Here is a 25,627-nt window from a genome sequence, read left to right as displayed (position 1 = left end):
TGTTAAAACACACACACACACACACACACACACACACACACACACACACCCCTCGCCCTCTATTATTCCAGGCAAAAACAAACACATATAAATATTCATGTTTAGGCCAATTTTTCTCTCATTAACCTAGAAATCCATCCTGACTCTGCCTGCTTCTCTTTTGAATGTGAATGTGACCCAACAAAGATGATTAGGGGACTGGAGGCTAAAACATATGAAGAACGATTGCAGGAACTGGGTATGTCTAGTTTAATAAAAAGAAGGACTAGGGGTGAGATGATAGCTGTGTTCCAATATCTCAGGGGTTGCCACAACGAAGAGGGAGTCGGGCAGTTCTCCAAAGCACCTGAGGGTAGAACAAGAAGCAATGGGTGGAAACTAATCAAGGAAAGAAGCAACTTAGAACTAAGGAGAAATTTACTGACAGTTAGAACAATCAATCAGTGGAACGACTTGCCTGCAGAAGTTGTGAATGCTCCAACACTGGAAATTTTTAAGAAAATGTTGGATAACCATCTGTCTGAGATGATGTAGGGTTTCCTGCCTGGGCAGGGGGTTGGACTAGAAGGCCTCCAAGGTCCCTTCCAACTCTGTTGTTGTTGTTGTTGTTGTTGTTGTTGTTATTATTATTATTATTATTATTATTATTATATTTTGTACCTGTTTGTTTTGGGCAGGTAGCATTAGATCAGTGATGACTAACCTTTTCCGGACTTAGTACCCAAAGCGTGTGTGCCCGAACCCCCAAAATGCAATGCATGCACGCCACCCGCGCACGCACCCCCTGCATACATGTGGCCCTGCATGTGCACCAACCCTGTGCATGTGCACGCCCCCCCCCACACTAGCCCTGCCCCCTGTGCATGCATGGCAGAGACCCGCAGATCAGCTGGCCAGCGGGAGGCGCCTGTGCCTGTGCCTGCGCGGAGAAGCTGAACTGGGGTGACAGGTCGTGTGCCCACAGAGAGGGCGCTGCGTGCCACCTCTGGCACTCATGCTATAGGTTCACCATCCTGGCATTAGATGGTGATTGGTGGACAGGCATTAACCAAAGTCTTCTAACAAGGTGACGGAAAATGTCGGAAATCAACCTCTCATTTATTTTTATTTATTTATTTTAAGCCCCATGGATACCGCTTTGTGAAGTACCATTGATCAGAGGAAAGGCTGGGCCAGAAGCCATTTTCAATAACTATGCTCTTCAATCACCGTTCCATTCTGGAGGGATTTTCAATTTTGCTGCTGAAACCAGGCGAGCAGCTGCACAGCTAGTGCCGCTTGTAGAGAAGTGATACAGTGGCCAAAATGTTCCCCTCCCTCTCTCCCTCTGCCCTCCATTTTCGGTCATGTTTGCACTTCATTTCACCGAACATGTACATCTGATTCATCGACATCTGTTAAGGAGGCAGTGGAGGGAGAGCCATGCATATGTATGGTAGGGAACCCTGCCCGCATTTCAATGAGGTTGCCACTGTTGTAATAAAGCCATTCATTTATGAAACCGTTGCAGGGGCAATGGCCAAGGCACTTGCCAACCCTTCAAAGCTTGACATTTGTTTAGTCAACAATACTTCTCTCTAGCAAGGTTTTCCTCTTAAAATGGGACCCAAAAATGGTCCAGATCATCCATTTTTCTCTGGAGTTGCAGTGCCATCCACCTTTCTCAAAAGGGAAGAGGAGCGAGTGGATGAAAATTGTTCAGAATGGTTGGGTCCAGCCAGTGGTGGAATTCAATTTTTTTGTTACTGCTGGTTCTGTGGGTGTGGCTTGGTGGCCATGGCAGGGGAAGGAAAGTGCAAAATCTCCATTCCCACCCCACTCCAGGGGAAGGATACTACAAAATCCCCATTCCCTCCCCACTCCAGGGGAAGGATACTGCAAAATCCCCATTCCCTCCCTACTCCTGGGGGAAGGATATTGCAAAATCCTCATTCCTTCCACACTCCTGGGGGAAGGATCCTGCAAAATCCCTATTCCCTCCCCACTCCTGGGGGAAGGATACTACAAAATCCCCATTCCCTCCCCACTCCAGGGGAAGGATACTGCAAAATCCCCATTCCCTTCCTACTCCTGGGGGAAGGATATTGCAAAATCCTCATTCCTTCCACACTCCCGGGGGAAGGATACTGCAAAATCCCCATTCCCTCCCCACTCCTGGGGGAAGGATACTGCAACATCTCCATTCCCACCCCACTCTGGGACCAGCCAGAGGTGGTATTTGCTGGTTCTCTGAACTACTCAAATTTTCCGCTACCGGTTCTGCAGAACCTGTCAGAACCTGCTGAATAGCACCCCTGGGTCCAGCAATGGCTTCTTGAGGAGATCTCTTTTTAAAAGGAGCCAGGAACATCCCTTCCAACAACGGTCAATACATCATTGCTTGGACCCTCCCAGATGATATTTCTGGTGTGACCTTAACCAGTCAGGGGGGACATGTATCTAATATACAGACAGTGGCATTTACATTGCCTCCTCTTCTGTCCCCCCACCTCACCTAAGAAAACACAAGACCAGAATGACGTCTGCCAGCAATTTATTCTTACAAGTTGACCTGGTTTCCTTTGGCAGAGAAAAGTCCTGGCAGCTACTCTCCAAATGCCTGCCAAGTTTCTTATCACCTCCAGGAGTCAGCGTAGCTGCAGTCCATTGCTGGGGCAACCAAGAATAGTCAGAAGTTCAAGCCTTAAGTCCGAGAAATATCCAAAGCTCACGATGTGCAGTTTTTGTCCATCACAGAGCCTACAGAGCAACCCCACCCACTTTTATCCCCTGTGGGGCATGGCTCAGTGACTCAGCAATCTCTTGCCCTGCCACACCTCTTCCTTTGCTGCGCACCCCTCTCCCTCCGACGCTGCCTCTCCCTCCAAGACTGATCCTCATCACTCTCTATCAGTGGGTGCTCCAACATGCCTCCCTCCTGACCTTCAGCTGGACTCTGAAGCATTGCCAGAAAGGAGGGTCCTAGAGAGGGAGGCCCTGTCAGCTGCTCCAACATGCCTTCCTCCTGGCCTTCAGCTGGAGGCTGAGGTGTTGCCAGAAAGGAGGGTCCTGGAGAGGGACGCCTTATCAGCATTTCCCCATCACTTCCCGAGTCATCTTCCTCCGTGAGGACAGGCTCGGGAGCTGGAGTCACAACACCTCCTGTCCACTTCCTCAGGTCCAACAGAATCAAACTGTTCCTGGATAACTGGGCGAGACTACTCACTGGTCATCTCCACAGGACTTGTTCCATAATCAAGCCATTCCTTACTAACATGAAGTTTTGTTTGGGTGTCTTGATGGTTAAAAAAAATGTATCAAAGGACTGAAAACCAAAAGGTTCCAATGGCAGAAAGAAAAAGGGGAGATACTTATTTGATGCACGCAACCAAACACATCTATGAGATCTGATCTGATGTTTCTAAGAGCCAGTTCGGTGTAGTGGTTAAGGCTGAAGGCTGGAAACCAGACAACTATGAGTTCTAGTCCTGGTTTGAGCCCCAAGTCAGCTGGGTGACCTTGGATCACTGGCCAGTCTATCTCACTGAGCCCCAAGCAGATGACAAGGGCAAACCACTTCCAAAATCTTGCCTAGAAAACAGCAAGGACAATAACTCAAAGTCATGGAGCCTCTCTCTCTCTCTCTCTCTCTCTCTCTCTCTCTCTCTCTCTCTGTCTCGTTCTCTTCCTCCCCTCCCCCTCTCTCTGTCTGTCTGTCTGTCTGTCTGTCTGTCTCTGTCTCTTTCTCTGTCTCTCCCTCTTTCTCTCTCTCTGTCTCTGTCTCTCTCTGTCTCTCTCTCTCTTTCTGTCCCTGTCCGTCCCTGTCCCTTTCCCTGTCTCTCTCTCTGTCTCTCCCTCTGTCTCTGTCTCTCCCTCTTTCTCTCTCTCTCTCTCTCTCTCTCACACACACACACACACACAAGATCAGGAATGTGAATGTGAACGTAACTTGGAACTACAGAAAGAGCAAATGCTTGCTGATAGTTACTTAATGAAAATAAGCAACTTCTCTTTAGTCCTAGGAGCAAAATGAAGACATTCTTAATTGGTTGAAGACAAGAGATCTAACATTCAGCCACATGTACAGTATGGAACTTTTTTTTAAATGTGTGCTATTAGCTCGTAAAGTCTCCAAAAGCTTGCATTCTTTGAGGCAGCCATTTCCATACACAAGTTTCATGCCTGCCAAGAAAGAGAATAGGACCTCTAAAAGGGAACATCTGACAAGAGATAGGGCAAAGACAACTTGGCAAACAAGGACACATTTTTTTTACAGTGCATTTCATTGCTTGGTGCATTTATCTTCTTCTACCGGAGATATCTAAGAGTTTTATTTTTAGTGTGATTGAGGGGAGGAAGGAATAGAGGCAAAGCCTTTTTTTGTCAGCGACATAAACAATCGTTTCTCCTTTTAAAAGTCGCGTGCTCCTCTCCTGTTTGAAGTTAAAGCTTTTCACATTTCAAAATGTCAGTTTCAGTCCAGGGCCATAGCACTAGCAACAACAGCCACAAAAAGTATTCACACCTGTTAATGTTTAAGGCGGAGGATACAGTGTTCCAGTCACAATGATGAGATCATTTGAAAAGAAGTTTTAATGAGCAGAATGATTGAATATCATGGTTTTATAGAACCTACGTGTTTAAAGACGGTGTGCTGATTTCTAGCAGAGAAGATAAAATTAATAAGGATCGCTATCCCATATTCACAAACATATATTGCATTTCCTATAATGTGCCGGCCTCCGCTTATTCCAAAGAGCAAACATATAGGCTGCACCACATAAATTTATTCAACCATTGTTTCATTAGCCAGAATTTTTGGGGCCGTGCAATTAGATTCATTCAAGCCATTTGGTCACAAATCATAGTTTACAGACTACATTGCCTTGGTTCACACAATAACCTGGTCTAGCACAGTGGCTCATATGGTTAGGGTGTTGGGTTGGAGGTTGGCAGGGCCATGTTCAAGACCCGAATGCTGCCATGGGGCAGGGTTGAGCTCCTGTTCTTTGCTCCAGCTCCTGCCAGGGACAACTAAGTGGCACCTGGGCAATGGGGATGTCACCAGCTAACCTTTTTAACCTGGAAGCACCTTAATCAGGGGTGTCAAACTCGCTCGCACCATGGGCCGTATTGTGACGTATCACAATGTTTTTTGCATTTGTGGAGCTGGGGTGGGCGTGGCCTGCATGGGCCATACCTGGCCCACAGGCTGCCAGATTGAAAGGCCTGGTTGCTTCTGACATGAGTGCAATGCAAGTACAGTAGCCATTATCAGTCTACTGTATAGCCTGTATAGTAAGGTATAAAGAAGATACCTTCCTTATATGAGACATAGGAGAGCAACCAAAATGGCACTATCCAGATGAGGAATATTGCCTTTGAAAAGATGAGCAAGGTAACATTCACCAACATTTAAGTCAATTTGACAGTTCTTGACTAACAGATATGATTGGGAACTCTCCGGGGTCCTGAAAATTGTGTCCAATGGTTCCTTTGCCTCCTTATTTCCTTATGGCTTCGGCTGGACAGCTCCTTCCTGTTGCCTGCCTCCTAATCCTGGTTATTCCTATTTTCCAGTTTGGAAACAGGAAGAATCTGGACCAGAGGGAAAAAAACAGGTCAGAAAAATGGTGGTTCTTCATCCCTCAGTTCATTAAAGGATTAAAAACCACATCAGAGTATTCTGACTGATCTAATGTGACCTCTGAGATTTTTAATCTGGATTGGTGCAGGGGAGCTCCTAGCAAGTGGTTGCATTGATAAGAGGCATGGCTGAATTGCTTTGGCAGATTTGCTTCAGCGGGTTATGTTTTATTTCACCTTTATTGGGAAACAGCCTATGTTACGCAGCCGTACAACCAGCTGACAGGTCGCTTAAGGCAGGCTTCATTTTGTTTAACTCCCTGTGATAAATGTGCACTGCAAAACCCTCCAATAGAAGATCCAAATTCTTTCCTGGCATTTCCAAACATGTCAGCAAGAAAGAAAAAACAACAACTCCACCACTTCAGTTGATGCAATTACAATTATAGTAGTGTTTTGCCTTAAACATCTGAGTCATTGATGCATTTCCCTCTCTTGGCTTCCATAAAATATTTAAAGGGCTCTCACCCACAGTGAAATATGTCAAAAATTTAAAGCGACAGTTGCCATGCGTGAAATCATTGTTAGGTTAGATAATTGCATTCAAAGTTCAGGTTCAGAACAGCTCTTATTGATTGTGGGAGGGGGGGACCTGGACAGATGTGTGGTGGGACTTGATTGACAGTCAACATGGCTTTGTCCCTTGGTCTCTTAATGAACTGGCTCCATGAAGTCTGGTTACAGCCATTAACACTGATAGGTCCCCATTCAGCACATGTTATCACCTGGGATACTTAAGAAGAAAATAGATATTATAGCTATTCATTAAATGAAGTTGATGGATATGGATAATTTGGCAGTGAGGGGAGACCCCAGGAATAATTGTCTCATTAACTGCAGCTAGTCAAGTACAGCATAATGAAAGACCAGCTCCTGTAAGATGAAAAAGGCACTATCAAATTTGCCAAAAGTGGTGGAAAAATAACCCAAGATTTTGGAGTCCTTGGAAGTACAAATGCAAATAAAGCAATCTCATTTTTTCAGCATTGCCAGCTATGAAATATGGATTACAATGTTGATCCTCTACATTACTGTATCGTCACACCTTCTTGATTTTCTCACCAATCCTTTCTTTCTTTCTTTTTTCTTTTTTCTTTCTTTTTTTAGACAAACATACATAAAAACATCTTCAATACAAATACAAACAGTGTGTCAGTTGGTTGGTTACAAATCTTTTGTACAATTTCACCATATTCAAAACGTATGATTTATCTAATTTTACATTTTACCAATCTAATATATATCCAAGTATTTTGGTCAATTAATCATTTATTTAACTCTAAGTATTTCTTCCCTCATTTCATATAAAGTGTTCTAAATTTTACGTTATTTCTATTGCATCATTCATTTCGTCATCTTGAATAATGTGTATTTCGACCATTCTTACATTATAAGAACCTCTATTAAACTTCATTAACATATTTTTTTATCTAACCATTGATAAAATAAATCCCATATCTTATAATATTGTTTATCTTCCTGCTCTCTAATTTCAAATGTCAATTTACTCATTTCAGCACATTCCATTATTTTCTTAATAATTTACTAATCCTTTCTGATGTTCTCTTTGTCTCACTAGTAGTGTTCATACCATTGTGAAAAAATTCTGAAGATTTAAATTCAATGGTAATCTAACTGAATCCCGCCCCCCGCCATCAAACCAAACTTTCAAACTGAATTGCCAAGCCCAATCTATGGACTGGGCTGAATTGATTAGAACTGATTTTAACCAGTTGATGCTACGTGAGTTTATCCATCTCTGAGCCTTTCCCCTAATCAAATCAATCCAAAATATTTGGGGAGATGATCATTTTAATAGATTGTACCATACACATATCCATGTTTGAAAATCCACAGTTTTATTCACCTTTCCACCATTGGTAGAAGGCTTGTGCCATAAAAGTATAGAGATTTGCTCTGTGCAGCACGCTATGTTTTAATAATATTGGTAATTGGTAGTTCAGGGGGATGCGGTAGCTTAGTGGGTAAGACGCTGAGCTTGTCGATCAAAAGGTTGGCAGTTCAGCGGTTCAAATCCCTAGTGCTGCGTAATGGGGTGAGCTCCCATTCCTTGTCCCAGCTTCTGCCAACCTAGCAGTTCAAAAGTACATAAAAAATGCAAGTATAAAAATAGGGACCACCTTTGGTGGGAAGATAACAGTGCTCTGTGCACTTTTGGCATTGAGTCTTGCCGGCCACATGACCATGGAGACGTCTTCTGACAGCGCTGGCTCTTTGGCTTTTAAACGGAGATGAGCACCGCCCCCTAGAGTCGGGAACAACTAGCACGTACACGCGAGAGGAACCTTTACCTTTTAATACTGGTGGTTCAGTATGCTATGTAAACACAAATAATTGCAAATCCTTTGTTGTTGTTTTTGAGGTATTGGGGTGTGATGTAGGTACAGCAGAAGCATAACAATGTGTTTTGAAATGCCTCCCTGGACACATGCTGCACTTCCTGGCTTGCTAGATTTTTATCTTTAGAAGTTTTTAATTGAATAAATCAATTACAAACCTGCATCATTATCTTAAACTTCTAGATAACTTTGGCCCTCATATAAAACTTAGGTATTTTCTTTAAAAAAACAAAATAGTGAGTGGCTACCGTTCTATGCTTGACTTAGGAGTCTGACAATTTGTTAAGGAAAAACACAGGTGGGTGGGACTAGGGGAGAAGCTATGCCTTAAGCTTTCCTTTTTGCCAAAGTATGTTTCCATGACTGGCCATAGTTCTGATGATGGCAGTTATTTTGTGAACACAGAAAAGCCAATCAGGGCAGCCATTGTGTGAGAGCACCCACAGCATGTTCCCAAGTATGCTTACATGCTTGTTGGATCGATTATGTGCCATCAAGTGATCGTTGATTCCTACAATTGATTTTTCTCCATGATGATCTATCCTTAATCGGGTTTTTCAGGTCTTCCAATAAGTTGACTCATCACCATAGCAACTGTCCTTACTGGTGGCCTGCCTCTTTCTTTCCACCTTTCCCAGCATCAGAATCTTCTCTAGAGAGTTAGGACTTTCCATAATGTGTCCAGAGTGTTGTGGTCCGTCAGCAGCCTATGGAGCTGGCAATGGAGTCGGACAGTAATGAGGCTGAGGTGAGGCCAGGGCCATCGGGAAGTGAGGTGAGGACTCCATAGCCTCCAGAGACTGATAGTAGTGAGGCAGAGGAACAGGAGGAGCCTGTTCCTAATGCACGCATGAGAAGAGCTGCCAGAAGGCAAGAGTAGCTCAAGCAGAGAGGACGACTCGGGAGGGCCAATCATCTCTTGGCCCCTCCCAGAAGGCTTAAAACAGACCAGCTGTTTCAGTGTTTCAGCTTTGCCAAAAAACAACGTCGTAGCTGCATCTTCCGCTTCGTCTTCTGCTTTGTGTACGTCTTTGTTTTTGTGGCTTCTGGACGTTTGCCAGGAAGGGCCTTTGGCAGTTTGCCTAATTGGACTAAGGTTTGTGAGATAACTGAAGAATTTGTGTTGGGAGGCTTTGGTTTACTTAGCGTTGAACGATGCTGGGAATGAAGTAATTCCCAGCTGTTCGAATAAAGTTTGTTTTTCCATGGACTAAGTTTATTACTACCTACTTGGGCCAGGGTAACAACACAGAGTAGGATAATCTTGGAACATCTTGCTCCTCAAGGAGACATCCACTCCCACCCTTCTGACTTTCCATAAAGACCTGAAAATCAGGCTCTGCCTCTTGGCTTGGAGTCCCAATGGGGGTGTATTATACTGGAGCTGGTTAACAGATTCAGAGAAGTCCCCATGTCTTCCACAATACACAACCTGCTCCCTTCCTACCCACCTCTTTTAAATTGTTACAATTTTCTGACAAGCAAACTCAACATGGAAGCCAGATTCACCTAACAACCATGTTAGTAGCTTAACACCTGCTGTGATTCACTTACAACTCTGGCAAGAAAAGTCATAAAACGGGGCAAAATTTACTCCACAACCATGCTACAAACTTAAGTGCAATGATTTACTTACCATCTGTGGCAAGGAAGTTCATAAAACGGGGCAAAATTTATTCAATAACCATGTGAGTAACTTAAATGCAATGATTCACTTAACAACTGTGGCAAAGAAGGTCATAAAACAGGGCCTAATTTACTCCACAAGCCTGTGACTAACTTAAGTGCAATGATTCACTTAACAACAGTGGCAAGAAAGGTCGTAAAATAGGGCAAAACTCACTTAACAGATGCCTCAACAGAAATCTGAGGCTCAATTGTGATCATAAGTCAAGGACTACCTGCATTACTTCTTGCTAAGTGGATTTACCTTCATCCACTGTTAAAACGTATTTCAATGGTGAGATTCTAACTAGCTCTAGGTTCTAACTTACTTTCTTTTTCTAACTCAACATAGTTCACTCTCTATTTAACTCAGCTCTAAGGAATCAGTAGCAATTCTTCTCGGAGTGCTAATTTTTTTCTTTCTTCCTTTCAGGTTTTACTTCTTCTTTAGCCAGCAGTGTGTGAGGTTTATGTCTGTAGGTCTCCTTCAGACGGAATAAGATAAGGGCCAGGAGTTTTGAAAGGGAGGAAGAAGAAAAAAATGAAACTTTGCTTCCAGAACAAAATAGAGATATGCTTTGATAAATTATTTCAGTATTCATCTATATTTGTAGCAGTTCTCGGAGGCTGCTGCTGATAAGAATAATGTTTTATGATACGCATCAGCTAGGATTTTGGCCCCAGCCAATTTGAAAAGCTGACTTTGGCAGAAGAACTCTGGAAGCCACAAGAGAGGCGGAGGGGGGTCGGGAATGGAGGAAAAAGAAGATAAGGAGAGAACAATGGCATCAAGAAGAATTATCTGTACTCATTCTTTTAGCGATGAGAACCTACTGTCTGAATATAGGACATCAAAGGCAGACATTAATTTTAAGACATCATCATTCAGGTATTCAGTGGAGGCACACCGGACTTCTAAAATTATGACATAGGGATAGATGCACAAGCAACCAATGGGATTGTTCTGCCATACTTTATATAAAGTCAAAGCTAGTTTTGTCACCAAATATAACATACATTTAAAGGATTTGTTAAGGCAATGGCCTCATGGATATATGAATGCATAAAGGACGCGGTGGCTTGGTGGCTAAGACGCTGAGCTTGTCTACCGAAAGGTCGGCAGTTCAGCGGTTTGAATCCCTAGTGCTGCATAACAGGGTAAGCTCCCGTTACTTGTTCCAGCTTCTGCCAACCTAGCTGTTGTGTCTGCACCCCCCGAGCCGGGCCTCCTGCCAGAAAGTGACTTGGAGCCGGGCCTGCTGCCAGAAACTGACTTGGAAAGTGAGGGAGAAGGGCCATCAGGACTTACCTCGGGAGCACCGGCTTCCCTGGCTCAGCTCCAGGAGCCAGATGCAGGCCAGGTGGAAGAGATAATGAGGCCTCCATCCCCGGACTCTTTCCCCCCCTCCCAGGCCATGCCTTCTGACCCAGCTGATGGCAATCAGGCTTGGTTGGACCCTAGGTTTCATAGGCAGGAGAGGCGGGAACAACAGAAGCAGGGGTGGGGCAGGCCTAGGAAGTGCTGAGTCATGGAGCCACACCCCACAGGATATAAAGGCAGCGAGAGCTGCTGTGCCTCTTCATAGCAGGCAAATCAGCTGAGTAACTAGGAGCTGAAGTTTGTTCCTGGGTGACTCATCGGCGTCACGGGAGATAACAGAGACACTTGGCAGATGCTTGCTATTCTGCTGCCAGAGCTGATAGTGCCGGCTAATTAAGCCATCACTCGGACGGAGGCAAAGGGGGGACAGAACTCTAGTGGTCTGAAAGCAGGTAAAAAATGCAAGTAGAAAAATAGGGACCACCTAGCATTCTGATTGCCTTTGGCATTTAATCATGCCGTCCATATGACTATGGAGATTTCTTTGGACAGCGCTGGCTCTTCGGCTTTGAAACAGGGATGAGGACCATCCCCTAGAGTTGGGAATGACTAGCACATATGTGCGAAGGAAACCTTTACCTTTACCTATATATGAATGCATGTATGCATGTACAGTAGAGGCCATAATTGTGGAAACCTTTTGGGGAAAGTGTATTTTTGAGGTTTGATGGCTAATAACACCACTTTTGCGGGGGAGTTTCAAGATAATCATTTTCCACTGCTGGAATGGCCTGGGAATAGCCCAGACCTTAATCCAACTGAAAATCTATGGAGCCGACTAAAGAAACTTGTTAGTCATAAGTGACTCAGCAATAAAACCCAGTTAATAGAAGGAATCATTCAATCTTGTTTTCACATTATAACAGCTGCAGAACTAAAAGACTTGGTTCACTTCATGGGAAGACGTTGTAATTCATGCTAAAGGTTACCCAACTAAGGATTAACTGACATGGTGATAATTTTTGCATATCTCATTTTTTCTACGTGTTTCACTTTTCTTCTTTATACTATAACTGATATTCTAATAGCAAATCCTTCATAAAAGTTATTGCATTACATTCTTGATTAAATTATCTTTCCATTGATATATAATTTTATGGTACTACTCCAAAAAAAAAAAAGTGGTGTTATTAGCTAGTTTTAGAAAATTGCACTGTCATATTGACATAAAAATGCAATCCAAAGGAAAATTCTGGACATAAACTGTTTCAACTCCTACCCTCAAAATGACACAATAGAGCACTGCACATCAGAACAACTAGATGCAAGAACAGTTTTTTCCCGAAGGCCATCACTCTGCTAAACAAATAATTCCCTCAACACTGTCAAACTGTTTACTAAATCTGGACAACTATTAATCTTCTCATCGTTCCCATCACCCATCTCCTTCCTCTTATACTGTATGACTGTAACTTTGTTGCTTGTATCCTTAAGTTTTATATTGACTGTTTCCCTATGACTATCATTAAGTGTTCTACCTTATGATTCTTGATGAACGTATCTTTTCTTTTATGTACGCTGAGAGCATATGAACCAAGACAAATTCTTTGTGTGTCCAATCACACTTGGCCAATAAAGAATTCTATTCTATTCTATTCTATTCTATTCTATTCTATTCTATTCTATTCTATTCTATTCTATTCTATTCTATTCTATTCTATTCTATCCACTGAAGTTTGTCCATGTCCTGTTTGGTTGCTATACCAAAGCAGTCATGTTTTCAAAGGAAAAGAAAGAAAAAGAAAATTCAGTTGCCTTTTGGAAAAAACACCTTTGGGATGGATATGTATGAAGAGACTGTTGTGTCTGCGCCCCCTGAGCCGGGGCCCCTGCCAGAAAGTGACTTGGAAAGTGAGGGGGAAGGGCCGTCAGGACTTACCTCGGGAGCACCGGCTTCCCTGGCTCAGCTCTAGGAGCCAGAGGCAGGCCAGGTGGAGGAGATAACGAGGCTTCCGTCCTCTGACTCTTCCCCCCCCCCATGCCTCCAGAACCAGCTGATGGCAATCAGGCCTGGCTGGACCCTAGGTTTCATAAGCAGGAGAGGCGGGAACAAAAGAAGCAGGAGTGGGGCAGGCCTAGGAAGTGCTGAGTCATGGAGCCACACCCCCCAGGATATAAAACCAGCAAGGGCTGCTATTCCTCTTCGTAGCAGGCAAAATCAACTGCTTAATTAAGAGCTGAAGTACTGTTTGTTCTTGGGTGACTCATTGGCATCAAGAGAGATAACAGAGTCACTTGGCAGATGCTGGCTAGTTTGCTGCCAGAGCTGATAGTGCTGGCTAATTAAGCCATCGCTCGGACAGAGGCGAGGGGGGACAGAACAGAGACAAACACACAAATATACATACAGTAGTGGCCAAAATTGCAGAAACCTTTTGGGAAAAGTGTATTCTCACCTCAAATACTGTGATGTACATATATGCATATCGCAGAGTGTGTGTGTATGCAAGGGTGAAATGCTATGGGTTCGGGCAGATTCACCCAAACCAGTAGTAAAAAATGCTACCGGTTCGCTGACCCGGTTGTACAAAATGTAAAAAAAAAAAAGTTCCAACGATCAGCTGAGCGACGCGTGATTGTTGTAACTTTTTTTTTAACTTCTTAAGCATTTTTTTACTACTGGTTTGAGCGAATAGGTAGTAAAAATGCTTTAAAAAAGTAAAAAAAAAAAAAGGCTCCAACGATCACAGCTGTGCTGCACAATCCTCGGAGCCTTTTTTTTTTTTTTAGTTTTTTAAAGCATTATTTTACTATCTATTCACCCAAGCCGGTAGTAAAAAATGCTTTTAAAAGTTTTTTAAAAGGTTCCCACGATCATGCGCCACTCCCACCCCCCGTGCTGTTCTACTTACCTTCCCAAGCATCCTTTTGGCACGCACTGTGCATGCGTGCGCACAGCTCGCGTTTGGTGCACGCTGCACCATGCGCAGCCAGCGAACCGGTAGTAAACCGGTTCAGATTTTACCACTGTGTGTATGACTGAGTGTGTATGGGTGTGTATATGCACAAAAAATAAACATACTCAAGGAAGTTGTCTTTCAAAGGTGTAACTACTAGAGAAAATTGAATACATTGATTACAAAATTGTGAGCTAGAGAAAACTACAGGCAGAAAGTAATATGATATTTAAAAAAAAACTTGCAGACACTAGCAGAAATGGGATTAAATGATTCTCTGATTGAAAGCTTGCACATTTGACATAGATTAGAAACAGAGTCATTAATCAATACTTAATGTACCCCACAGAAAGCTTCAACTAGGCCTAGTTCCAAATTAGTTGCGTTTTCAAAGATGTTCTTCTCCCATTCCAACATTATAATTTGTTTAGGTGTGTTCTCTTATTATTATTTTTTTATTTGCATTTATGTCTCGCCCTTCTCCGAAGACTCAGGGCGGCTTACACTATGTTAGCAATAGTCTTCATCCTATTTGTATATTTATATACAAAGTCAACTTATTGCCCCCAACAATCTGGGTCCTCATTTTACCTACCTTATAAAGGATGAAAGGCTGAATCAACCTTGGGCCTGGTGGGACTAGAACCGGCAGTAATTGCAAGCAGCTGTGTTAATAACAGACTGTCTTACCAGTCTGAGCCACAGAGGCTCCTGTGGAAAGGGGCCACAGGTAAGTTATATGTGGAAAGATATGATTTGGCTCTTAAATAGGAGATGTTGATGTAGCAACCTTTTTAAAAACATGGGAACATGGAATCAAGCTGGAAAGACAGAGTGTGGGAGAAACTACCAAGGGATTAGGTAGGGGAGGTTTAACAGTTGTTAAATTAATGGCAGATTTAGGCTCAAAACTCAGCAGTATTGTGTGAAGATTTGTTTATTTCAGCATAATCTACATATTAGATGCACACCGTTTCTGAACAGATGTTTATAAACCAATGTAGAAGAAGAATGGAACAAACTTATGAATTAATTGTCTTAGTCCCTTCTCTCCCCCACCCTCCATCTGTTAAAACTCAATTTATCCAAGTTTTTTTTTTTAAATTGCAAGTGTCTCCTGAATACTCAAACATTGTTGAAGCCAATTCAAAAATTGTTGATGCCAATTCAAAAATCGTTGATGCCAACTGCTGTGAGGATATCTTAAAGACAGGAGGCTAGAGAAGTGGAATGGCTTTCTTTTTTTTTGTACCCTTCTGTGTGTTTCCTTGGTAAAAGATTTTTATGAATGGGTAGAGTTCTGCAGCTTTGTATTTTTTTTTTTCATCCAAAATGTGTGCAAAGGTAAGTGTTTATTTTTAGAGTTAAGTGACTCAGCGGCAACAAACAATTTGTTTTCGGCATGATCTACAAATAAATGGGGAAGGAATAAATACAGAATCCTCTCCACCTCATTTCAATAGGGCTGCTTTTGTGCTTTCCATGTTGACAGGTTTTTTTCTGTCACGTCGGTTTTTGTAGATGGTTTATCTTTCGCTCAGATTAATCGCTGGTCTGGGCATCTGAAGGGCAGATTAATTGATGAACTTGAACAGTGACCCAGAAATATCAACTGCCATACTTCCTGTATTTAAAATGATATTTTTTTTGTAAGCTAAGCAATATTTCAAGCTTGGTGGATTGGAAAGGAAAATTGTGGTTAAACACACTTTCCTCCTATTACAGTACCTTAAAAAGGGAGTTTTTAAAAAGTACTTTTTAAAGCACGGGTGTCAAACGCGATCGCAATGTTTTTTGCCTTTGCCTTTGTGGAGCCATGGTGGGTGTGGCCTGCATGTGACGCATCCAGCCCACAGGTCACCAGTTTAACATCCCTGTTTTAAAGGATTTTCTATGCTATCAGGCCATGTGGGAAAACGCTACAGAAATAAAAATATTTCCGCAGGATGTATTGTTTTAGTACAAAACTATATTTTCTTTCCTTCTTTCTTTCTTTCTTTCTTTCTTTCTTTCTTTCTTTCTTTCTTTCTTTCTTTCTTTCTTTCTCTCTCTCTCTCTCTCTCTCTTTCTTCCTTCCTTCCTTCCTTCTTTCTTTCTCTTTCTCTCCTTCCTTCCTTCCTTCCTTCCTTCCTTCCTTCCTTCCTTCCTTTCTTTCTCTCTCCTTCCTTCCTTCCTTCCTTCCTTCCTTCCTTCCTTCCTTCCTTCCTTCCTTCCACCTGGGAGGATGATAGTTCAACATGTACTTGCCTAGAATCTCCCACGATATATCCATTGCTTTGGAGTAGTAAGGGTTTAGTTTGGCCAGATCTGTTATGCATAAGCAAATAAAGAACTGAACACTGACTGCGTTGTTCTTTGTCATTCTTAGTCTTAGTCTGACGGTAAGGTTGCTAAAACCAGTGACTGGAAACAGCCAGGAAACCACTGTCTGTCATCATTGACACTGATTGATAGAATAAACAATAGCCGCATCTGTTTCTATTCCAAAGATTCTATTTTAGAGGGTGGGGGTGGTTATTATTTTGAGAAGAATGTTAACTCATAATTCATATTAGTTGGGTCAACTGTTGTGAGAGGTCCTTTGCTGGTTTGGGTCAGGTAGCATTAGTATGCTGATGATACCCCCGTTATACATCTCAATGTCAGGGTGGCCAAGAGATTCTGTCATAAATCCTAGCTAAGTATCTGGAGGCTGTGCAGGTCTGAAGGAAGCAATTGGTTCAGACTCAATCTTGACAAGCGCACGAGATGGACACTGATTCTGGGGATAGTTTACATCTCATCTTTAATGAGATTGCCTTTTTCCATTCATAACGCCTGCTCAAGAGGTGTGGTACCTGAGACCAAAAATTGCTTTACATCTAATGTGTCTTTCCTGATCTGGGAAGGAGGAGACTTCTAGGTGCCAAGAGCAAACAGTTCTCAATTACGTATTTGTCTCCTTGTATTAATTTAACTTTTTCTTCTTTGCATTCTTCCATCTTTTTCCATAGAAGGCGCTCTGAGGAAGACTCATTTCTTTAGTCTTAGCAGGAATTAGCTAAACCTAGTTTTGTTTTCTATAGCTAAGTTTTCAAAAAGTAATCCCCCTTTAGGAGCCAGAAATCTTTTAAATGCTATTATTTGTTTCCATGACAATTGTATTGGGTGGTTTTGGTTTTGCTCGTGCATTATTTATGAAAAGTGTATCTTTAGTGACCCAGTCACAAAATATTCATCACAATTTTGTAAGAGCTTAGCTTATAGAAACCTTGGGAGTTTTTGATAATGTGATACAATTTAGACAAAATTAAATATTCTATTATTGGATGTGTGTGTGTTTGTGTGTGTGTGTGTGTGTGTGTGTGTCAGAGGTGGTATTCAGCAGGTTCTGACCAGTTCTGGAGAATCAGTAGTGGAAATTTTGAGTAGTTCTGAGAACCGGTAAATACCACCTCTGACTGGCCTCGCCCCCATCTATTCTCTGGCTCTCAAGTCCCAGCTGATCAGGAGGAATTGCATATTTTTCAGTATCCTTCCCCTGGAGTGGGGTGGGAATGGAGATTTTATAGTGTTCTTCCCCTAGAGTGGGGTGGGAATGGAGATTTTACAGTATCCTTCCCCTGGAGTGGGGTGGGAATGGAGATTTTATAGTATCCTTCCCCTGGAGTGGGGTGGGAATGGAGATTTTACAGTATCCTTCCCTGCCACGCCCACCAAGCCACACCCACCAAGCCATACCCACCAAGCCATGCCATGCCTACCAACAGGTAGTATATACCGGTAGTATAAAAATTTGAATCCCATTACTGGTGTTTGAGTGTAGTAAGTGCATGCAAGATACTGCTTTGAGTTCTAGCATGGGTTCTGATAAGCACAGGCGTATTTCTGAACCCACCCTGCAAAATAAGGAAAAAAAAAACTGGTATAGCTCATAAAAAATCCCAACTATTTATCCTTCACATGGGTGGCAACCCAGACCTTTGTGGAAGTCCATCAACAGAGCTTAGTTTGCCTTCTCCAACTTTGGTGTCAATCAGAGAAGCAGGTCTCAATACTTGGAATGTCCAGGCAGCATGAGCCTTGCTAAAAAATTTCACATATCTGGAAGTACCAAGGTTAGGAAGAATTCACTAGGGTGTCAATCTCCTACAGTCCAAAGAATATACTTCTGTCCAATGCAAGTCCTCTAACAAGTGGATTTTCTAAACAGGGATTCAGGATGCCAGCTTTAGTTGTTCAGAATAAATGCATTCATAGATGCTTCCATCAAGTTGAAATGAGCATAATTGTGGCAAATGGACTCCGTACCAGAAGAACCAAAGGAAGTGGCTGGAATGCTGGAGGATAAATATGGTCCAGTGGTGGGCGTGGCAGGGGAAGGATACTGCAAAATCTTTATTCCCACCCCACTCCAGGGGAAGGATACTGCAAAATCCCCATTCCCACCCCACTCTGGGGCCAGCCAGAGGTGGTATTTGCCAGTTCTCCGAACTACCCAACATTTCTGCTACCGGTTCTCCAGAACCTGTCAGAACCTGCTGAATAGCACCCCTGGTCTCGATGGAAGAGAAAGAGAGTCCTTTTATGATTCTCCTCCTGTAGCATCTTTCTTACTTCCTGCATCCAGGGAAGTTGCAAAGGCCTTTCAGCAAAGTTAATACAAGGGAAGCTGCCACAATGACTTTGTTTAGCAGTCCTTGTTTTATTTTGATGCCTCCGCCAACCCGCCTTTGGTTTCTTCACAAGCTTCTAAAGTGGAGCCCTGGTGGGTATTCTACTATAATGCTTTCTCTTATCCACTTCCCACCATTATCGTGCAGTGACTACATAATGGAGAATTGAGGAATGGAGATAATAGAATCACTGACATCTGGTTAATTGCTATTCCAGCTGGAGGTTGCTTGGCAGCTTGAGTGGGACATGATTTGTGGATGAAGAACTTCTAGTGAACCGTGATGGACAGAAGTCATTGGGGGTAAAAAGAGAGGGGGGGAGGAAGAATGCTTCATTTTTCCCCTCCTACAAAGAGGCCTTAAGGGCAATGCCAGTGTCTGTTATATTGTCCAACTTCTAAAACACCAGGTGTAGCTAACTCTCTCCCTCCCTCCCTCTCTCTCTCTCTCTAAAATTTTATTGGCCAAGTGTGATTGGACACACAAGGAATTTTTCTTGGTGCATATGCTCTCAGTGTACATAAAAGAAAATATACTGTCACCAAGGTACAATACTTAATGATAGACATATGGTACAAATTTAACATTTGATGATACAACACTTAATGATAGTCATAGGGTACAAATAAGCAATCAGGAAACAATATCAATCTAAATCATAAGGATACAAGCAACAAAGTTACAGTCATAAGTGGAAGGAGATTGGTGATGAGAACGATGAGAAGATTAATAGTAGTGCAGATTTAGTAAATAGTTTGACAGTGTTGAGGGAATTATTTGTTTAGCAGAGTGATGGCGTTCTGTTACAGTGTCTCTTATATTGACCAATTCTAAAACACCAGTATACATATACATACATACATACAGATAGATAGATAGATAGATAGATAGATAGATAGATAGATAGATAGATAAATAGATAGATAGATATAGATATAGATATAGATATATAGATATATACCCAATAGTTTGATGAAGAATTATAAGGTAAAGGTTCCCCTCGCACATATGTGCTAGTTGTTCCTGACTCTAGGGGGCAGAGGTCACCTTCGTTTCAAAGCCGAAGAGCCAGCACTGTCCGAAGACATCTCCGTGGTCATGTGGCCGGCATGACTAAATGCCAAATGCGCACGGAATGCTGTTCCCTTTTCATTTTTTACATGCTTTCGAACTGCTAGGTTGGCAGAAACTGGGACAAGTAAAGGGAGCTCACCCCATTACGTGGCATTAGGGATTCGAACCATTGAACTGCTGATTTTTTGATCGAAAAAGCTCAGCATCTTAGCCTCTGAGCCACCACATCCCAAAGAATTATACAAGTAAAGAATAAAAGTTGACACAAACTACAAAAAATACAAACAGAAGATGAAATGAAAAGAAAAATGGGTATTTATGAAAGAGGAAAGTAAAAAGAAATAACTTTCCTTTCATCCCAGCAGATAAAAATAATTTTACTAGTTGATTACAGTCTCTAAATAAAACATAATTGTTTTCTCCTCACAGGGCCTTCTCTTAGATAAGGTAGACAAAATCAAAGTGCTTAGTCAATCAGTCGTTGTCAGGAAAAGTCCAGAAAGGACTACCAATAAGAATTTTCTTCATAATCTCTTTTCTCCCCATACTGTGGATATAAAATTAAGGCAATAGACATGTCTGTAATTTAAAGCTGTGCTAAAAATGATTGCATTTGGGGAATTTGCAAACAGATTCACAGATTCACAACATAAAGAAATGACCTCATTTTCTGTTGATACAATAAAGATATTGGTTTACTTCTGCTTTGAGTATTTGAAAATAACATTTGAGTGGATCAGTACAGTTATAAAATTTGAATTGAACTGGGCAACTTCTCAATAGTTCACCCAAACACTTGTAATGAATAAAAAACACACACAAGCCATCAGTTCAATATTTTCCTCCTTTTATCATCTTCATTATTAGAACAGTTGTTTTCAATTTCTAGGGTCATTCCCACGGGTTTGAGGGGATCCATACTCACCTGTGGCCTAAGGTTTATATCTTGGCTCAGCATACTTATAGGTAGCCTCGAATTATGAGCACAGTTGAGTGCACCATTTCTATTGTTAATTGAGACACTTGTTAACTGAGTTTTGCCCTATTTTACAACTTTTCTTGCCGCAGTTGTTAAGTGAATCATTGCAGCTGTTAAGTTAGTAATATAATATAATAATATATTATAAATGTTCTTTCTGTGCCAACTCAGTAAGTTCAAACTGCCCAAGGAGCTGCTGATTCAGTTCTACAGAGGAATTATTGAGTCTGTCATTTGCACCTCTATAACTATCAGGTTTGGTTCTGCAACCCAACAAGAAAAACACAGACTTCAGAGGATAATTAGAACAGCAGAAAAAATAATTGCTACCAACCTGCCTTCCATTGAGGACCTGTATACTGCACAAATCAAGAAGAGGGCTGTGAAAATATTTACAGACCCCTCGCATCCTGGACATAAACTGTTTCAACTCCTACCCTCAAAACGACGCTATAGAGCACTGCACACCAGAACAACTAGACACAAGAACAGTTTCTTCCCGAAGGCCATCACTCTGCTAAACAAATAATTCCATCAACACTGTCAAACTATTTACTAAATCTGCACTACTATAAATCTTCTCATAGTTCCCATCACCAATCTCTTTCCACTTATGACTGTATGACTGTAACCTGTTGCTGGTAATCCTTATGATTTATATTGATATACTGACCATCAATTGTGTTGTAAATGTTGTACCTTGATGAACGTATCTTTTCTTTTATGTACACTGAGAGCATATGCACCAAGACTAATTCCTTGTGTGTCCAATCACACTTGGCCAATAAAAAATTCTATTCTATTCTATTCTATTCTATTCTATTCTATTCTATTCTATTCTATTCTATTCTATTCTAATATAGTTGTTAAATGAATCTGATTTTGCTTGTCAGAAGGTTACAAAAGGGGATCATATGACCCCAGGAGACTGCAATCATCATAGATACATGCCAGTTGCCAAGCGTTTACATTTTTATCATGTGTCCATAGGGATGCTATAACGGTCAAGTGTGAAAAATAGTCATAAGTCACTTTTTTTCAGTGCCGTTATAACTTCAGACAGTCACTAAATGAATGTTTGTAAGTTAAGGACTACCTGTATTGTGTAAAGCCAGCGAACAAATAGATACCCAATTCCCTCAATATAGCAACAGCAATAGCACTTAGACTTATGTACCGCTTCATAGCGCTTTATAGCCTTCTCTGTATTTGCTTTTCATGTGAAAAGCATGGAAACCATGTAATACATGCTGGAAACTTTTGATTTTCATATTGATGATGATGATGATGATTTACATGCAATCTCCCGTAGTTGTCCCTCATTTCAAAACATGGGTTTAATAAAAATTGCCCTTGGCAATTTGGACTGGAGTCTTCAAACATGAAAGCCACTTTTTAATTAAATACGTGTTTCAATGCTTCCAGTAAAATTTGGCTAAATACCTTGTATTTGATCTTTTAAACGACAAATTCTGTTTGATAAAGGGAAATGCTTTAAACTCCTGTGGTTAAGAAGAGCATTTCAGTAGAAGCAAAATGTTTCATTTGGAGGATATAAAAGAAGAAATTAGGAAGGATTAAGTTGTGGCTTTCAGAAAAAATATTTTTAAGTTAAACAATTTTAAGGATGACGATAACGGTTCTTTTCAGCTATTATAATAGAATATGAATGTTCGGAATGCAGCAATCATTTCTCTTCTAAGCACAGAATGAACCTGACATATTTTATCAATGCTGGAAACTTATTCACCCTCACTAGGAAAGAGAGAGAGAGAGTGTTGTGACTCGTCCTCGCTCCTCTCCTCAGCCGGGCCCCTCCCGTCTCCAACCGGGCCTTTTATCAGACTCCGAGTCTGATAATGAAGATGAACAGCCTGTCATGCCTCCAGCCCCTGGCCCTGGCCCCATGCCCGGAGAGGATTCCAGGAGTGAAAGGACAAGCCTGATAAACCTCACTCATACAGCATGTGTTCCTTTGGCTCAGCCATCAGAGCAGGAAGCCAGCCAGGTGCTGGAATTACTCGCCCCTACTCCCTCTGACCCCTCCCTTTCCCTGACAGCAGATCCAGCTGAAGGCAATTCAGGATGGGAGGACCCTCGCTTCCAGAGATCTGAGAGGCAACGGCAGCAGAAGGAGGGGTGGGGCAGGCCTGGATAAATGCTGAGTCATGGAGCCACACCCCACAGCCTATATAAAGGACCTGCTTTTGGCATTCCAACCTTGAGTCAAGCAAAGTTTTATCGATATCGGACTCTATTGCTGAAGTCACAACTTGGACTCCTGCCTGCCCTGATAAACCTCAAAGGAACTTGGCAAGCTGCAAAGGCTTCCTTGCCAAGTTTGTTATGGACTTCCTTGACTCGTTCGTCTGAGTGGGAAAGGACACAACAAAGAGAGAGAGGTGGGGGGAGAAGACTTAACTCTTTTACAGGTAGTCCTTGCCTTATAAACAGTCACTTAGCAGCCATATTAAGTTACGACAGATCTCCCAAAAGGTACTTACAATCGGATTTGAACTTCCAATGGCTGTCCCTGCCCAATGGTCATATGATCATATTTTGGGCCCACTCAGCGCTGACCCCACATTTATGACCATTTGCAGCATCTTGTGATCATGATTTATGAGGGGTTTTTTTGGCTGGAAACTGCTCTTTACTTTTGGTTTCCAGCCAAAAAACACCCATTGCGAATAGTGACTTTGCTTTATGAATGTTTCCTTGCCTGCTACTTGTCTACGACTGCAAAATAATAATAATAATAATAATAATAATAATAATAATAATAATAATAATAATAATAATAATAATAATAATAATAATAATAATAATAATATTGGGTGCAGTCATATGATGGCCTGTTTAATGATCAGTGTGACTTACTTACGATTGTAGGGTTTCTAAGCCAATCAGAGTCTTCAGATGGAACTGATTTAGATTTTTGGAAGGAGAATAGTCCATTTGTTTTCAATTTGTATCAATATAAATTGGATTATTGCAATGCTGTCTACATGGGGCTGCCCTTGAGGTGCACCCGGAGGCTGCAGTTAGTCCAGAATGCGGCTGCGCGAGTAGTAACGGGAGCCACTCGTGGCTCCCACGTAACATCACTGCTGCGCAGTCTGCACTGGCTTCCTGTGGTCTTTCGGGTGCGCTTCAAGATTCTGGTTACCACCTTTAAAGCGCTCCATGGCTTAGGACCCGGGTACTTACGAGACCGCCTGCTGTTACCTTATGATTCCTACCGACCCGTACGCTCCCACAGAGAGGGTCTTCTCAGGGTGCCGTCCGCCAAACAGTGTCGGCTGGCGGCCCCCAGGAGCAGGGCCTTCTCTGTTGGAGCTTCGACACTCTGGAACGAACTTCCCCCTGGCTTACGCCAAGTGCCTGATCTTCGGACCTTTCGCCGTGAACTAAAAACATATTTATTTATTCAAGCGGGACTGGCATAATAGTTTTAATAGTTTTACTATTTTAAATTGGGTTTTTATGGTTTTAGGGTTTTTTAAATTTTTAAATTTTTTTTAAATTTTAATGTCGGCCTTTGTTTGTAATTTGCTTTGTTTTAAATTCTGGTTTTAATTGTATATATATTGAGTTTTATCCTTGGCTGTACACCGCCCTGAGTCCTTCGGGAGAAGGGCGGTATAAAAATTTAATAAAATAAAATAAATAAATAAAATAAATAAATAAATAAACGACTCTGGCAAAAAAATTGTAAAATTGGGCATGGCTCGCTTCCTGCTTAGCAATGAAAATTCTGGTCCCATTTGCAGTCAGACGTCACCTGTATGGAGTTGTGAACAAATATTACAAACATGACTGCCATGCTGTGAAGTACTTTTTGTTTTCAGATCAATCTTGTTGGAGAATATGGCTGAGAAACCCATCGTTCGCTCATTCATTCATTCACTCACTCACTCACTCATTCACTCATTCATTCATTCAGTTTTGTCTGCTGGAGCAAGTTGACTGTTGACAGTGCTAAAGTTATAAATTCTTAGAACAACAAAACAAAATGTCAAGGACTTGTAGGAATCCTGCCAGAATATAAAAGAATTTTATAATTAGTCAAATTGACACAGGAACCCAAACTGCATTCAACCTTAAATATGTCTTTTCATCTCAACATTTCCATCTGTTGGCTGGAGCTGAGGGGAATTGGAATATCAGAACATCTGGCGAAGCATTGATTCATCATTCTGAAATTTAAAGAAACTTGGATAGCTCTGAAATGTAATGTATACATTCAAAAAACAAAACCAAGGTTTCTGTACATTCCCAATAGTTTCTTTTGTCACATCTTGGGGAGCAGTTGGAGCAGGGCTGAAGTGCTCCCGGATCAGACCGGATCGCACGATCTGGTAGCGATGGCGGCTGCTGGTTTGGAGGACCGGTAGCAAAAATCCCTGGCCCTGCCCCCCCACCTCTGCTGAGCCGCACCATCTGCAGAGGTTTTTTTTTTTTACTTTTAAAAGCCAGTTTTGCTTCAGCCAAAACATGCCTTTAAAAGTAAAAAAAAGCCTTTGAGGATCCCGCCCTCAGCTGAGATCGGCAGAGACTTTAAACTTTTTTTAAAAAAAATTAAAGTCTCCTCTGGCAATCTCACCTGAGTTCCTCATCAGCAGAACCTTACTTGTACTCTTACTTGTAGAAAATATGTTTTCTACAAGTAAGAGTAGAGATTCTAAGGCACTTACCTGATTACTGATGAACGCATGGCTCTTTTTCCAGCCCAAAAGCAGTTTCACTTTTAGCCAGACAGAATCAATTGCTTAGCTAATCTATTTTCTTGGTGATCAACTGGCTGGCTTTGCTGGCTGAGGAACTCTGGGATTTGAAGTCCACAATAAAATAAAATAATAAAATATTTGTGCAGCTTTCTGAGATTTGGTGTGTTTCTGTAGTGTTTCACTCTAACTACACAAACACACAAAATCTCAGAAAGCTGTATGTGGCATTTTGTGTGTGTGTGTGTGTGTGTGAGTTGTGTG

Source organism: Ahaetulla prasina, chromosome 2 (assembly GCF_028640845.1).
Source record: "Ahaetulla prasina isolate Xishuangbanna chromosome 2, ASM2864084v1, whole genome shotgun sequence".
NCBI lineage: Eukaryota > Metazoa > Chordata > Lepidosauria > Squamata > Colubridae > Ahaetulla > Ahaetulla prasina.
This window is presented reverse-complemented; position numbering follows the sequence as displayed.